This window comes from Hippocampus comes, unplaced genomic scaffold (assembly GCF_001891065.2).
Source record: "Hippocampus comes isolate QL1 unplaced genomic scaffold, H_comes_QL1_v1.1 scaffold96, whole genome shotgun sequence".
NCBI lineage: Eukaryota > Metazoa > Chordata > Actinopteri > Syngnathiformes > Syngnathidae > Hippocampus > Hippocampus comes.
This window is the reverse complement of record NW_017806074.1, coordinates 877159-893699: the sequence shown is the minus strand read 5'-3', so window position 1 is coordinate 893699 and position 16541 is coordinate 877159. Positions and strand designations below refer to the sequence as shown.

At 41.8% G+C, this 16541-nt stretch overlaps 2 long non-coding RNA genes across 3 annotated transcripts in view; both read left to right on the top strand.

The window, feature by feature from the left end:
- The window catches only part of LOC109530576 (uncharacterized), a 9147-nt gene extending 4869 nt beyond the window's left edge, over positions 1-4278 (top strand). For both annotated transcript variants that reach the window (XR_002171028.1, XR_002171029.1), the window contains one exon: positions 2701-4278. This is a non-coding gene — a long non-coding RNA (uncharacterized LOC109530576). The remainder of the gene's footprint in view (positions 1-2700) is intronic.
- Positions 4279-8092: 3814 nt separating this feature from the next.
- On the top strand, positions 8093-14778 carry LOC109530592 (uncharacterized). Its single transcript, XR_002171031.1, has 3 exons — positions 8093-8388; positions 9133-9250; positions 14607-14778. It is a non-coding gene; the product is annotated as an uncharacterized LOC109530592 (long non-coding RNA).
- The last annotated feature ends 1763 nt before the right edge of the window (positions 14779-16541 follow it).

The window sequence follows — 16541 nt, the reverse complement described above, 5'->3', positions numbered from 1 at the left end:
CGTTCTGTTTTGAGGGCCCCCGGTTTTTTTTTTTTTTTTTTTTTTTCCGGCAATCATCTCACTTGGGAGACACTTCTTCCCGAAAATCCCAAATCCCCCCACCCCTTAGACATCAACCCGAAAGTGGTGACTCCAAATTCCCAGCATCAGTTGCTCTGTGGGAGGCCTCATTCAGCCGATTGCTATTTCCGTGACTGCAGTGTCTGATGCCAGGACTCGAGTAACACTTTTTGTGTGCTTTATCAGAATTTCGGTATTTGAGAGCAAATCATTTGATGTCAGTGGTGTCATCTGGTGTTAATCAGGAAAATGTTCGAATTGTCAATGAAATATATAGATTGAATTACTGGAGTCAATTCGATTTTTGGTGTATTCACATGTAACAGCTGTACATTTTATACAGTTAGTGACCCATATCCGATAACTGTGTGTACAATTGGTGAACATCTGAAAACAACACCAATTCATTTCAACAATGACACAAATATCAACATCCCAGCAACATGAAGCTGATTAAATTCAACCCAAATTGGCAGAATGAAGTGACATAGTAAAAAAAAAAAAAAGTGTGAAAAAACTGAAAATTATACACTTCGATTGTATCTAAATGTTGCTAGCAACCACGTAATTGCAGCTTCGTCATGTTTCAATATGGGAGTAACAACTCAAATTGTGATCATTTTAAAAATCTGCAACTTGACACCTACCCACTTTTTTTCTTTGGGTATACTGTATTCACCATTGAAGAAGTAGGACTGTGCCTCAGATGCGCTATCCCCTTGTATCAATAAAAGCTACAAATGGAGCCACGTGAGGCTTTGGGTGACACCAGAAACATTTTGGCTAGCATTGATCGCTAGGTGGCTCGAGTTTGCAGAGAGGGATTGCAGTACATTATAGCCAATGATTCAAAAACTAAATTAATCATGTTTTTAACCTGATATGCTCTGGTTGAATAGAAACTTCTGGAACATCTCGAGAGCGTCCTGTCCTGTGTTACATCTTTCATCACACCAGCCTTTCCTTTTCCGTTCCGCTTTACCATGTCCCACCGAGTAGAGCCCCCCCCCCGCCCCCTCCCCAATACAGTGTCTACGAGCCTAATTATTGTTTACGAAGATCAATCTCCCTTTTCCTCGCTGCCTCCCGCTCTCACTGTAGGCTCGCACCGACCATAGATGATGCAGTAATTATATCTGCCGACTGTCGGTTGGCCGCAGACGGCTTTGCGAGTCTCTCTGCTCGGGGAGAAATTAGAGACTGCTCAGCACATGTTCAGGGCTGTAATTAGAATAAGGACTTTTGTGTATGAAACGTGTTTATATGTTTGTTTAAGAGACCTCAGAATTCCAGTTTATCTCTGCCTCTGATCTGTAAGGTTCCGTCAAGGCAGGGAACTTTCAGCAGAAGTTGTTAGGCAATACGGAAAGTATGTGACTTAAGCAGTAGCTCTTCCACGACATGCTCTTGACAGTATCAGCGTCTCACCCTTTTGATCGGGTCACTGAACTGTCGACTGACATGTTGAGCTGTGATTCTGACCGCTTTAACCTCTGCTGTAAGCAGTCCAGAGTTTGTTGGAGGTCTAGTTTAAAGAGGATAGGGTAAGATCTGCAAAACGCATCACAAATACATAGAGACGCTTATGACACTATCTAGAATGTACTTATTCTTACCACAACTTTGGAACATTCTGGATTTTTATCCCGGTCAATGAAACCTTACTTTAATCAGAATTTGATTACTGGTTTCCCCTTCAACCATCTGCACGCCACCCACCACAGAGCTGAAGAGGCCTGTCGGATTCAGAGTGACACATCTTCAACTTTTAAGGTGTGGAATTGCAGACGAACCTGAAATCATTATCAGCTTTTGTGACCGCTTACAACAGGGGTGTCAAACTCATTTTTGTTGTGGGCCACATTTGAGTTACCGTTTCCCTTGGAGGGCCGTTATGACTGAAACCATATAAAGAAGTCAAGAATAACAGTTTCTTCACCTATTGTTTAAGTGACTGTAATGAGGGGTTTGGTTACAAGAAAATGCTTCCAGTATCACTCTTCTTTATAAGAAATGAGAATTTGAAATTTTGGTACAGATTTTAGCAAGCATCCTGAAAGTTGACTTTTTTGATTTGCTTTCGTGGGCCACATAAAATGATGTGGCGGGCCAGATCTGGCCCCCGGGCCTTGAGTTTGACACCTGTGGCTTACAATGTTTGAAATATGCAGTCCATATGTAATGGTTTAATGCTGTCAAAAAAAACATGCCATTAATATAAAAGGAATCTGGAGCCTTTTATATTTATTTATGAGAGAGAGAGAGAGAGAGAGAGAGAGAGAGAGAGAGAGAGAGAGAGAGAGAGATCTTCATCCATTAAAATGATCATTCATATGGCTTCAAGGGGATGCAGAGATCAATCGACACAAAGTCATTAGGCTCACAACGGTCCATTAAAATTGCGCACACATGTCGCCGTATGTGCTGTCCGTCGCGTGCAGTCATTTTACCTCCCTCTGAGTACTCGTGAACATTTTTCCACCGCGGAGACAACCGCAGCACACTTCGCTTTTGAGTGGGCCGTTCCAAGTTCTAATCCCAAACCAAATGTCTTCGAGTCTTTTGTAAATGACGCAGAGGGGATAATGTGATATATCTTTTTCGCTGGAATCATTTTCGCATCTTCTTTGGTCCACTCAGGTTCTGGTGTCTGAAGAGAAAAACAGACTGCGGATGAGAGTGACAGGCAGAAATGCTAAATGATATGTCCAAGGAAAAGGCCTAGTAAGTCCACAGCAGTGACATGTTCCAGATGTATTGGCTTTAACTTACCTCACAAGATGGATGGATGCAGCAGCTTCGTAAAATAACGACTTGAATAAATCTTTTAGCAAAATTGTTCTTGTGATGGATCTATGCTTTTTATGTCGGAACTGTCATTTTTTTTTTTTTTCCCATTGGACTTAAAAACAATTCTGGTCTGAAGGTATTAGCCGAATCTTCTGACCTGTTGCGACTAGTCAATAAAGCCATTGGTTTTTAAACACAATCCTTTTTAAGCGATGCGATAAATGCCGCAGGTCAGCAAACATTCACCTCGGTCAACAAGAATGGATACATAAAAAGCTGGCGTCACCGTCCGTGACAAGAAAGCCTATGCAGTCACCATTTGAACAACGCAAGCCAAACTTAAAAATCAACCAATAAGCGTACAACACAATCGGAAAATAACGCATTGAGACAGTCTCATATCGAGACTCGTCTGCATTTCGTCCTTGGCTTTTCAAGGCGAACGGTCTTGTCGCAAAGTGTCATATATTTAGGTGGGGGTTGGGGGAGGGGTGGGTGGTAAGCCTGTCTGCGAATTTGCTCGTGTGATGTCATCACTATGAGACACTGGTGTGATATCATGACGGTGAGGTAATGGCAGGAGAGGATTGCAAGTTTATTACTTTGGCACGCGGTTAGTTTGGCTTCTGCAGACTGCAACGCGGTTTTAATGAGAATAGATGATCTGCTTCAAGCGATTCGCGTGTGTTTGCGTGTGAATGAGAGAACACATGTTCAAGCTAAGAGGCATTTATGACAGGAGGTGATTCAAATTACGTATACAGGTATGGTCAAGGGACTAACATGGCTTGTGCTTGTGCTAGTTCCGGGCCAGTGCCCTTTCTTTTTCCAGCAGCAAAATTGGCTCTAGCTCTAGCTTTAGCTCTGGTGCTTAAACTGGCCCCAATTATTTGTGGGGCCAGACGCTGGCAACGACGACGTCAGGGGGTGGTGGGCGGCGGGCGGGGTTATCATCACGATTGCAGATGTAGAGAAATGACTCACTGGACACATGGAAGGTTTGCACAAAGTCTTGAGTGGTGAACTCCGGCACAATTGTGTACCACCAGAAGGACGATTGGGTGAGGTTGGTTGCTAAGCCAAGTCTAAGCTAACTATTTATAATGTGTTCACATTTTGTGAATGTGAAGGTCTTACATTTTGTAGAATTTGGTGGATTGATAGGATGTTCCAGTGTATGACTTGTTTTTACACTTACATGATTGTTAAAAATGTTAAAATGTTAATTCGAAAAATTGCCTGTATGCTGAACAAAGGTTTTTCAGGCAGCCGCAGTTGAACTCGGGATTGTCTTATTTCTACTTCTTTTGTGAAAATTTGGGAAATCCAAACAAATTAGTAGTCAACGAATGTTTTGGGAACAGAATGTGTCAGTTATTAAATTCCTTTGTGTCTTCTTGCTTCATCAGCAAATTGAACAAGACACTGACTAATGTTGAAAAGTAATTTGTGTCTTATTACTCAATTTGGAAAATCTTCTCTCGTCATCTTTCTTAATGTTTATACTACGGCTAGGGGGGAAAAAAATGGGTAAGTCGACCACAAAAAAATGATCAACACAAAAATGTCTGTCTCCAAACTATAACTAATAATTTTAACACCGTATTTGTGCTGCCCGGAACCAGGTTTGGCCACCGTCTATGTTTACTACACAGACTTTTATTGCAGACACCCACACCTAGTCAATGGTATGTAGTTGGAATGTCGAAATACGCCAAAAGAAATAAGTTGCTCAAGGTTTGGGGTCACTTCAAAAACAAAAAAAAGTTTGTCATGTCTGCAAAACAGACCTGGGTTAGCTTTGACATAACTGTTAAAAGTTTACATTGTTGTTTTAGTACAGTTATGAAAATAGCCTTATGAGACGAACAGTGACTTTAGCTGGAAATTACCGTATGCTCAATCATGAAAATGGATTCTCATATGGAGTTTATGTGGTGTGTTTGGGTGTTGGCTTATAATGTATGCAATGTCCGGTTCATAAGGAATGGATTCATCATAGAACTTTGTGACGCTGTGTCCTTATTATACTGTGATCAGCTATCATAATCATTTTTATAAGCTGTTTAATTGCTCAGTGAAATAGCTAATTTGCACATTTCAATGCATGCAAAAATAATTCCTAATTTAAGACATGATGGTCCTAATCATTGCAGCCATTTGATTCATTTTTTTTTTACACCACTAAAACAATGAATTGCTTTCATACATGATGATTATTAACATCTGGTATTTTATATTTACCAGTTGCAAATATAGAAATTGCCATACATCTGAATTGATGATGATGATTATTATTACTATTATGATTATTTTATTTTATTTTTTTGCTCTTGTTTGATAGTATCTATCCGACAGTAAACCTGAACCTTTCTTTACTTGCATATGAATGATATCACCTGTAACACTCCGGTAATTGGGACGACCCGAATGGCCGCTTCGAAATTGTCACGCCGTCATCGGTCACTAATGATGAGCGGCTGAGCTGTTGTCAATTAGGAACTGCATATTGAAGCAAACGTGTGATCTCACCAGCCAGGCTCACATGTGCCAAAGTCACCCTGAAGAAATGACATCATAGACAATGATGTCATCCCACCATTCCAGACCCTCTCCCGTTCCCGCTTAAATGCTTTTAGGCTTGGCTACACACACACACACACGCGCACACACGCACACACACACACACACACACACGCACATACACACATTCAAGATGCTCGAATCGTGATATAAACAAGACAAATATACAACAGATGCGATAAGGATCTCATTTGCCCTCAGAACAAATAAAACAAGCAACTCTACATCCCCCACCCCACCACACACACACACACACACACACACACACACACACACACACACGCACGCCATCTAGAACTAAATATGTCCAATAATACGCTTGTAAACATTCTGACAGAAGCCAGGCCGCAGTCTCTCCTATTAGACCATGCCAGGAAAACATGCAACGTTCAATTAGAGTCGAAACATAATCATATTAAACCTATTTAAAAGTAGCTCACCGTGTTAATTTTCTGTGGTTTATAGTACTCGAGTTTTCATAGGTGACCGTTTCTCTAAGTGCAACGCCATATGTGTTGAGGATGGCTCCTTGGCTATTAAAAAAAAAAAAATGGAATACTGCAATAAAAACACTTTAACATCTGGAAGTATACTGTAGCAAGTATCATCAGAGCTAAACTAGGGTAACAGATTGTACTTGAAATATTTTATGAAAAATGTGTCATGTTGCAAGAATGTATTTGTAAGATTATAAAGGGAATAAGAACGTTACGGGAATAAAGGAATGATATTGCAACCTCTCTCGATGAAATTCCAGAATAAAGGAATTTTACAAGGGAAAATAATTGAGTCGTAACATGAGGAAAAAGTTCAAATGGTTTCAAAGTAAAAGTTGTGCACTCTGAATTAAAAAAAAGGTGGAATCTGAAGTCTTTATATTGTAGTGAAAAGGGAAGTGAATAAAATGGTAAGATGATTTTTATATTATATATATATATATATATATATATATATATTTTTTTTTTAAGTTGAAAATAGAGACACTAGTCATCAAAATAGTCCAAGAAATAGTGATCGTTCCAGTTGGACGGTGTAATATTACAAGAAATCATTTGTCATGACTAAAAATGTTTTGAGATGAGTAAAAATATGATATTGTGAAACTTACCAAAGGAGAATAAAACAACATCAATACCTCTCACTTTAGTGGGAAAGATGACGTTTTCTCTGCCTCTACTCTTCAATTTCATCTCATCCAATGAGTACCCAATGAGTAATGTGTTAAGACTGTCCATTACTGTGTATCATGCGAAGACTCAACAATTCCTCCATGAGCAGTCATTTTTTGTTTTGGAGCTGATGAATGGATTGGGAAGCCCAAGAAGAAGCACACGCTGGGTGGGCGGCCATCTGCCTTGAGGAGTATTTCCAGTTGATGATTAAAAAAAAAAAAAAAATACTGTATGATGTACAAAGACCAATATCAAGCGTATACATGGCTACACCTTATTTTCAGTGTGTAGAAGGACTTAAGTGGGCACACATTTTGTTCTCATGCCCTCCCTTTATGCTTGGCAAAAACCATGAGAGCCCCAACAATCTGGATGATCTCTCTTTTGCGGATGAGCTTCTCTCGTCATCTAAATTTATTCCCCCTCGCCTCCCAACTCCTCTGGAGGCGAGAGCAGGTGGAAGTGACAGGGGTCCTGGCTTACACTCATTGGGCAGATGGATGAACTCCATGACCAATGCTGCGAACCTCCCCGTTCAGGAAGAGCACAGATATTGACATCCCCCAACCCAGCGCATTATTCGCCTTGAGCTACAGTTTTAAGACAGCAAGTATCATCAGTGTTTTTAGACTAAAAGAAGACTAGATCAAGTACCATGCAGGCAACGTTTTATGGCACACACAACCACCTCCCGGGTCGAATGACGGAAGTTCACTGATACGCCCACCACTGTTTATTAGTATTAGCGCTTGTTTTTAATTAATTGGAGGGAAAAGGGCATATTCAGGTTAAATTTACTGTAAGGGGAAAATAAATGTCTTCTAAATTTGGCTGATCTCAAAGAAGCATGTTGTTCCACCATCTCACTTGACGTGCGCGCACTCGCGACCGACAACGAGGCACTCTAAACCGCTCACACCAGCCCGAAAGCGAGTATTTGTTTTGTTTGTGAATATTTAAACAACACGGCGTTTTTCTTTTTAAATACTTTTCAAAAGCTTTCTTCCAACAGTTTACATTGAGGCTAATAATTACTTGATACCCTGCGGAGTTTTTTAGCATCTCATGAGCACCATCCGTTCTGTAGGAATAAAAAACATCACATTTTTAGTGGATCAAATATAATTTCACTTCATAAAATGAAAAAACATGTTTTTATTGTGACATTCAACAAGTAAAGATTTTTTTAAGATGTTTTATTTTTCACCTTGGCTAAAATATGCCTAAAAGTATCAAATAGCTTTTGGATAAGAGGCCATTGGTTAGCAGCAATACAATGTATCAGCTGAATTTAGCATGTTGTAAAACTACCAAGCAGGTGTCATCACATACTGTCACAAAAACTCACTTTACCAAATGCATCAATTAATGCAGCAATTGTATGCGATGCCTAAATATCAGATCCTACCATCTCCTCTGCATCGTTGTCTTTTCCAGTGTAAAACCAGGCAGACTCGAAACCGCTCTCCAGACCTCCTTCAGCAGCACCGCATGAAAACCTGCAATCATGCCTCAATATTTTGAGACTTGCAAAATGTAATTTAGGACCAGTGTCCCAGGAAACGCACCAAAATGTTGTTAGTGTTGCTGAACGGACAGGGGGGGAATATCTACACCAGCTCATCACGTCCCCCTGCCTTCTTTTCACTTTGCTGATCCTCGTGTCGTTTAGGCCCATTCAACTCGGATGACATCATCGAATGCCGGAGTGCCAAGTGTGCTCCATAAAGGCCAGACATGTTTCAGGAGTGAGGGAGTACCGCTGGTGCGCTGAGACGAGAGGGTGAGAAAGATCTTTCTACTAAATTAGTCATGACACAAATGTGATGGTGGTGCCGGTCAGCGCTCTTCAACAAGTCGCTCTAAAGGAAATTGAATCACCCCAACGGCAAAAACAAACAAACAAAAAAAATAAAATCACTCGATTGTGCTCTTAATGTAATTACAATCGTTTTCTCCCTAAGTTGAATCAGCAGGATATAGATTGTAAAATTTCTGTGGTTTTAGATGGTAGCGACATTTGAGGAGCTAATTTAGGGTGGGAATAACAGAGTAACTTGCAATACAATTTTAACAATATCAAGATATTATAAGATAGATAGATAAATAGATAGGTAGGGTGGCTTGGTGACAGTGGTTAGCGCGTCGACCACACAGTGCAGAGGTCGTGGGTTTGATCCCGGCTCCGGCCTCCCTGTGTTGAGTTTGCATGTCCTCCCCGGGACTGTGTGGGTTTTCTCCGGGTACTCTTTTTTTTCTCTCACATTCCAAAAAACATGCATGGTCGGCTGATTGAACACTCCAAATTGTGCCTCGGTGTGAGTGAGCGCGGATGGCAGGCACGGTGTCCCCCGCCTACTGCCCGAAGTCGGCTTGAATAATACTCAGAAAATATTTGAGAAAGTTTGTGACAATTCAGACAATAAAAAAAAAAATTACGTTTGTGTGTAAGCTTTGTACCAACAGTGTCCCTGACTAACTTTTTAAACGAAGATACTGGAACGAATGAAGTGACTTTTTGTTGCAGATTGTTCCAGTCTTTTGGCGCAAATTATTGAAACGATAAACCAAAAACAGGATTGACCTTGGGACCGAAGAGGGTCATGAAACTGCTGGAATGGAGAGTGTGGGTGGTGGTATGCATGGTAAGCAGAGAACTAAGGTGGGGTCTTGCAGTTGATTCACAAACGTTCCCGGTGCCGCTCGATCCAAAATGGTCGGATTCAGTTGTCTTCAGTGAACAAGGACGCAGGCTGCCAGCAAACACAAAAATGGTACGATCCCATTGTGTCTACTGTCATTTTCTGTGAACTAGAAAGTAGCCTCCTATGGCACAAATACAGCACAAAACCAAATACAACACTTCATACATTTTCCTTCTGCCCCAGAATCACAATTGTTAGTGTTATCTCACATCATATTTCGGATATCAAGAAATTGCCAGCTAACATCCGGACTTTTGTTTGCATTGTTTTTGTTTGGCAGCGTTACTCGAGTTTGTCATTTATCCCCATTTAAGTGCCTTATAGGCTGCAAAGAGGAGAAAAAAAAACCCACTTGCATGGCTCTGTGTAAAAGGGTCATATTATACATTATAGGTCATTTTTATCTCATAATGGTGCGGTTTTACAGTCGTACTCAAGAAATATCCTCGCACATAAACCTCGATGAAGCCCCTATTTATCCTTGTTTGTTTTTGATGTTGATTAAACAAACGGTTAAGTAATTAGATTTGCAGGCCAATTTGTGAGGATGCGGGCCAGTGCTGAGCTTGCCACTTTCTTCCCATATTTGTCATACGGATGTTAAAAAAAAAAAAAAGTGGGCAAAAAAGACCTTGACGAACCACTTTTTGGGAGCCTAATTTGCCTATCGTAATTCGACACCAGACAGTGGCGTCGCAAATAGAAGCATGTTAACAACGTCCTGGTTTGAATCTTAATGACAGTGTGTGCTTTGTGGTCGCATGGTTCCACCAGCGTTGTGTAATTAGACTAACTTGTACCCTGTGTGCCCCTCCCCCTCTCTCGTAGTCTTTCACCACACCTCCTTTGTGTATGTGTGTGTGTGTCGTCTCAATCCAAGTGCTTGTGCTAACAGGGCAGTTTGGCTTGTGGTATCACGTGTGTGTGTCAAACAGAACCTTCCCTCTCAGGGAAAAAAATGAAGGTGGGAGGGTTGGGTGTGTGTGTGTGTGTGTGTGTGTGTGTGTGTGTCTGCATGGTGATGTCATCTACAATGACATCATCCCATGGAGTGGAGCCAAGAGACCTGATGGTTGAGCATCCTCCAGTGAGTAAAAGAAGAAGGAGGGGGGTAATAAAGGGATGGAGTGGTTCGAAAAGGTGACTTTTAACGGCGGATTTTCCCGCTCTTTTGTTGGCTAGACGGGCCGCCCGGTTGCTCTTTGGTCTCTTTTGAGAAGCGTTATTCCATTTGGCGCTGGCATTCCTGAGGGAAGTACGCTCGAGTGCAGCGAGAGTGCAAGAGAATCAATAGCGGCGGCTCTCCACGCAAACGCATACATCATGAAAACACATCACGTTATCCACCTCACACGTAGACAGACCCCCACTGCGTGCATTTTGTATGTGACAAGCGCATTAGCAGAGCTAGGTGGAGTTAAGGGCCTCGCTCAAGCATCCAAGGTAAACACATTCACAAAGATGGTTATGATTCAGATTGTGTCAGTAGGAACACCTGTGCCTCTGCATGCTTCCATTGTTGTCCACTTGGCTGTGCTGTGCTCCACACTGTGCTGCCGCCATTCCTGACACCTCCCCTGCCAGCATCCCATCCCCACTGCCCCCTACCCCCCACCTCTCGGGAAGATGCTGAGAACATTTCGCTCGGCACACGTTGAGTTTCAGAAAACACACAAGTGTGTCGGTCGGCTTTTTTTTTTTTTTTTAAACCAGGATGATTCAGTGTTTCTTATCGCCGTGTGCCATGACCGTCAGTGTCAAACTGACTCAACAGTATAAATAGAGAGGCATGCAGTGTGGGACAGAGAGAAGCAGGGATGAAAGATAGGAAGGGAATGAGGGAGGAATCATGAGTCGGTGCCACGGATTAAACAAAATAAACAGCGGAGATGGAGTTGCCGTCCTCTGCTTCGCACCGACGACCGACTTTTTTTTTTTTTTTTTTTTAAGGATTGGACACACAACCACCGATAAGTGCAGGACACAATACTGTATTTAGGACGCAGCAGAAGAATCAACTCATTTCAGCTTGCGCGCTCGCCCACTGCAGACGTTTGGACTGAAAATATGAGTAATGGATGCTGAAAATGCAATCATACAACAAAGCAGTTTTTAGCTGCCCTGTTAACGAACAAAAACAAATATGGCGCTGCAATTATGTTCGGGGGGAAATAAGGCGACCTCTTCCATGTTTTCCATTTACCGTAACTTAAAATGAATGATTGGTTTACACAACAGTGAGCTTGAAAAGGGCAACTTCCAAGTACAAAAATCTGTGTCAAAGTGGCCTGCTTGACACCAAAGCCAAATGTGTCATTCCATGAATTTTCTTTTCCACTTTTGTTAGAGGAATTAAGGAGCTGCTTCCTTGGGGATGTTTCAAGTAAAACAGGGAAAAAAATATTTGGGCTGTGCGTTTCCCTGAAAACCTTTTGGAGACTGAAAAGTGAATAGAAAGAAATGGGACTCAAGGTGAACTTCTAACAAACCTAAATAAGAAAACAAAAGTCTGTCCACAATTTTTTGAGAGGAATTAGGGAGTTGTTTACACAGGCTGTTTTCAATTGAAAGCTTGTTTTTGAAAACTGTTTTGAAAATTGAAAACTCTAATTTGACCAGACACAAAAGGAAGGGGGACGAAATTTTCCTGATTGGAAAGGATGGAAAGCAATCCTCAGTAGTGGGGGTGGGTGGACTTTTCCTGATCACAGACCAAAAAAATGCCACTGCTTAGGCTAAGGTACCAACCAATGTGGCGCCCTCCTGGCCTTTTGTTAACCAATAAACGCAAATATGGTGCTCTGCAAAATTTCCTACCTTGTTCGAGATTCCCTTTTGCACGGGACCATTGTCCACGAGAAAACAAAAGCTCGCTTTTCACCACAATAACATTTTGGAGTCTGCAAATGCAAACTTCTCAAGGTGACTTGTGAACAACTTGTTTATTGACTTTATAAGAGGATACGAGGACCTTTTTAACAAACATTTTTCTCATACGTTTTTTAAATTATTTTTTACACTACAGCTCATGAAAAAGTGTCTTAAAATGGAAATTGGAAAAAAAAGGTCAATTCAACATTTTGTCAAAATAATAATAATAAATACTAATAATAATAATAATCACGTTATCGCAAACAAAATTTGGATTGTTGGACCGCAGCAAAGAGTGGCCCAGTGTTCCAGTGGTTAGCGTGTCGACCTCACAGTGCAGAGGTTGTGGGTTCGATCCCGACTCCGGCCTTCCTGTGAGGAGTTTGCATGTTTTCCCCAGGCCTGCGTGGGTTTTCTCCGGTTTCCTCCCACATTCCAAAAACACGCATGACAGGCTGATTGAACACTCTAAATTGTGCCTCGATGTGAGTGTGAGCGCGGATGGTTATTCGTCTCTGTGTGCCCTGCGATTGGCTGGCAATCGGTTCAGGGTGTCCCCCGCCTACTGCCCGAAGACGGCTGGGATAGGCTCCAGCACCCCCCGCGACCCTTATGAGGATAAAGCAGATCGGAAAATTGATGGATGGATGGACAGCAGCAATAAACAGACACGCTCCTTCCTGCTGGACTTAATGTATGATCAACACGCCGGGCTCTCACATGCAACATGTTTTCATGCAATGTAAGCATGCGGGGGATTAAATCCTCATCAAGATGTAAATGTTTGTATTCGATCTGTAGTTTTATTTGGTATATCCGTCAGTGTCCACTTACTCCTCCCTTCGCTCTATTATCCTCAACATTGGTATGGCAACACTGGCACGGGCGCCCTCCCACTCTCTTCCGATGTTAGTCATAAGCCTCAGTCATGAGCAAGCAGCAGCCGTCCATTGTTTGTTCCACTTTGCCCTCCTTTATCATGCTAGCCTGCGCATGCTAACTGGTTTTGGAGGATCAGCGATCATTTTGCCCGAGCAACACAAATTCTTCTGACGATTTTGTATTGCTGGGGCAAGTCGTGGTAAAAGCCCATAACTACAGTCTTTTTACTCAGCACAGTTTTTACAGAACAGTAACTGTAGAAACACGGATAGATATCCTTGTCCTTTTTTGGCAATATGGAGCAGCAACATTCTGTCCCAAGGTGGTAATGGTACACAACTTTTGCCTTCTCAGATAGTGGGTCCGTTACTACGCTTGTGACCTCAAGGAACATGCTATTTTTTGAAGCATACTAGAATAAAGTGTAATTGCGCATACGTGACCGTAGGTGGCGGTGGCACTCTCATTGTCAGAATATGCTCATGGAGTATTAGTTCAGGTCAAGGTAAATTCTTTTTTTTTTAATTTATTTTTTATTTTTTGTGATAAGGAAACAATGTTATGCTGAGGCATACTTACGACAAGTTTTTGAGTAATTTTCTTGGAGTTTATCTTTCTGCCATATCTCCCTGTCCTTTTCTGATGTGTCTTGCAACTGAGCTCTCCGGCCAAAGTTGCTAGTGAGTACAGTTAGAGTAATTAGTGAAAATGTTTTTTGTTTTTTTTGTAATATAATTTGAGTAGTAGAAAATGTATCATGAATGATATTGATTGATTTGTTATTTGTGTGGTTTTCATATGTTGTTGGAGCACACTTAACTTTGGGTTAGGGAGCATATACATTTTTGAAAATTCTACTCTGCTGGTGAAAAGAGGCTGCTCTGTTGCATGTTAGGTTTCATTGTGGGACCAGGCAGTTATCACAAGACCATGTGCCGTCCGTCTCTGTGGAGAACGACCCATAAGTGCCTTGTAAATGCGGGCCTCTTTTTGTGCATATACCATTGTGCAGTGAGTGAGCATGCATGTGTGTCAGCTTATCCGCTTTATGTGCGATGGTACCCTGTGATGTAAGATAGCGCCACTCATTCATTTCATTTCCTTCAATACAATCTCCTCTGCTTTCGATTTGACCTCCGGGTTAAGTGTTGAATGTAATTCAAATGGCTTGGAGAGCTTGCGTTTCTGAATTAGAAGCATCAAAATATATCAATATTTTTAAAAAATGTGTCCTAACTTAATTGCTTTGAATTTGACTGCGCGCGTACATTTGATCTACTTTTTTCCCTTGGAATAAGTGTCTATTTATTTTTTTACCTTTTAAATATGAGAGAAGACAATGTAATAAGTTAAGGCTTTCGACCGACTGCCCATTTTGCATTAAAAGCACAAGTGTGGGAGGTTCACTGATCATATTTTGTGTGCTTTGCACTCACCACTAAAAGGCCAACTGTTTATTTAAGGGGACAAATAGGGCAAATAGTCTCTAATTATCTGGCAAGTGAGCAAAATGACTTTTTTTTCTGTCTTCTTCTTTGTGTAGATGTGAGGGGCAGCGATGTTCCGTATCACCGAGCAGGGGTATCCGTTGACCCACTTCAGGACACGGGCAAGTCCTCTCTTTGTCGCCCCGTTTACCCTAATGTAAAGGTATCACACAAGACATTTGACATTTTATCCATCATGTGAAAAATGAGTGGACGACGTTGATCTTGCCGGTGAGTGACAGTTTATCGCACTTTTCACCAAAGATTAACTTTGTACAGGAGAATGGCTTCCAAGTGGAAAGATGAAGAATAGACACAAAAAAGTGGCATGAAATTTCCTTTCATGTAGTAATTGACTCTATGCGTTATTACTTTTTGAAAATCAAAGTCATGGTAGAGTGTGTGCAGTATGGGGTCCTCGTGGTTACCATATTTGTGTCACAGTTCTGAGGGTCAGGCTTTGAATCTCAGGCTTGGGGTTTGAACATTCTCCCCATGCTTACATGAATGTTCTCTTTAATTGGATCTTTCATTCTCTAGTCATGTGCAGGTGGACTAAACAAAACAGAGGTGAGGAAACTACAGCTCCTGGGCCACATACAATGAATCAAATGTATACTTTTGTATTGTAGGAGAAGAGCTTTACAGAATCTAAAATCCATTCTGATACAAAAAGGTTCCTCACCCCTGAAGTAAAGCTAAGTGAGATTTTAACTATATATATACTGCACTTTTACAACTGCAGGATCAAAGCTAACCTAAAGTGGGTGATATAGCTGACCTGAGTCTAAAATGGACAAAGTAAGTCCTGTCTGCGGAGCGCATTTCCAGGTGTGGCTCAATGTGGGGTGGACCTAAACGTGTGACTCCACCTGTATGGATTCTGCTCCGAAGCGCCATCTTTTAAAATTGTTTTAATGATTTCTTTGGCAGCTTTAGTGATGCGCCATTTTATGACATTGGGCTTAATTGAACATTGAAAGTTACAATTTCTCATTCCCTTCACCCCTCGTATGGACTGACCGAAACCCAAATTCTAACCTCAATCATCCAGGAAGTGCGCCCTCTGCTGGGGACAGATGATACTGCGCCCATCACATTCGTTTCTATATGGAGGACAACTTGAGTGACCACATCTTTCTGGCCTAAAACGCCAATATCTAAAGACACCCGTGTTGCTGTTACCCACTGAGCCATCCAACCAACTTCAGCCACCCACATCCGATCTTCATCCCAATCTGTTGGGTCAAAATCCAATCTGCTCCAAATCCACAGCGACCCAGCCAGTGGGTTACGACAACAACCCAACATTTTATTAGTGTTTATTCGTGTGATAGTTTGAACGTTCCTGGGCATGCTCATTCAAATTTGTTCAGTATTCATTGCATGTAGAGAAAAGCGTGTAGCTCCCATCTTGTGTTTATATAGGTACTGATGCTATGTTAGTGCACAGCAATAGGCATCCTATCGTATGGACGCCGTAGTTGATGAGGAAGACTTGAGTTATGTCTTGATGGCGAGTGACCTCAGTGACTCCAGCAACTTCCTGACGCAACGCCACTGTAAGACTATATAGACGAGGGAGGGGGTGGCGCGTTTCACCCTTTTATCCGATGAACCCACATGATCCTATTTATGCTTATAAGCCGCCTCTGTTCACCTTGTGTGCGTGTCCATGTGCGTATGCGCGTACATAGATCCCGGAAATACGCGTTTGTTATTGTGTCCTGAGTGACGCTCCAAACTAGAGTGCCGAATTGTCCAAATAAAACTAAAGTGCAGATACCAGAAGTTGCCTGGGGGGAGGAGGGCAACCCCGAGAACATTAACGCAACACCGACGAAAATTAGGAAATGCATTTTTTTCCGTCTCTCGACTTCCCCATGTGAGGACGCCTCGTTTGGGGAAGTGAAGGCATCACGTTTCATGGAGTGTGGATCCCATCACGATTCTTTAACCCATCATAAAGTTTTGTTGGAGTAACACAAACG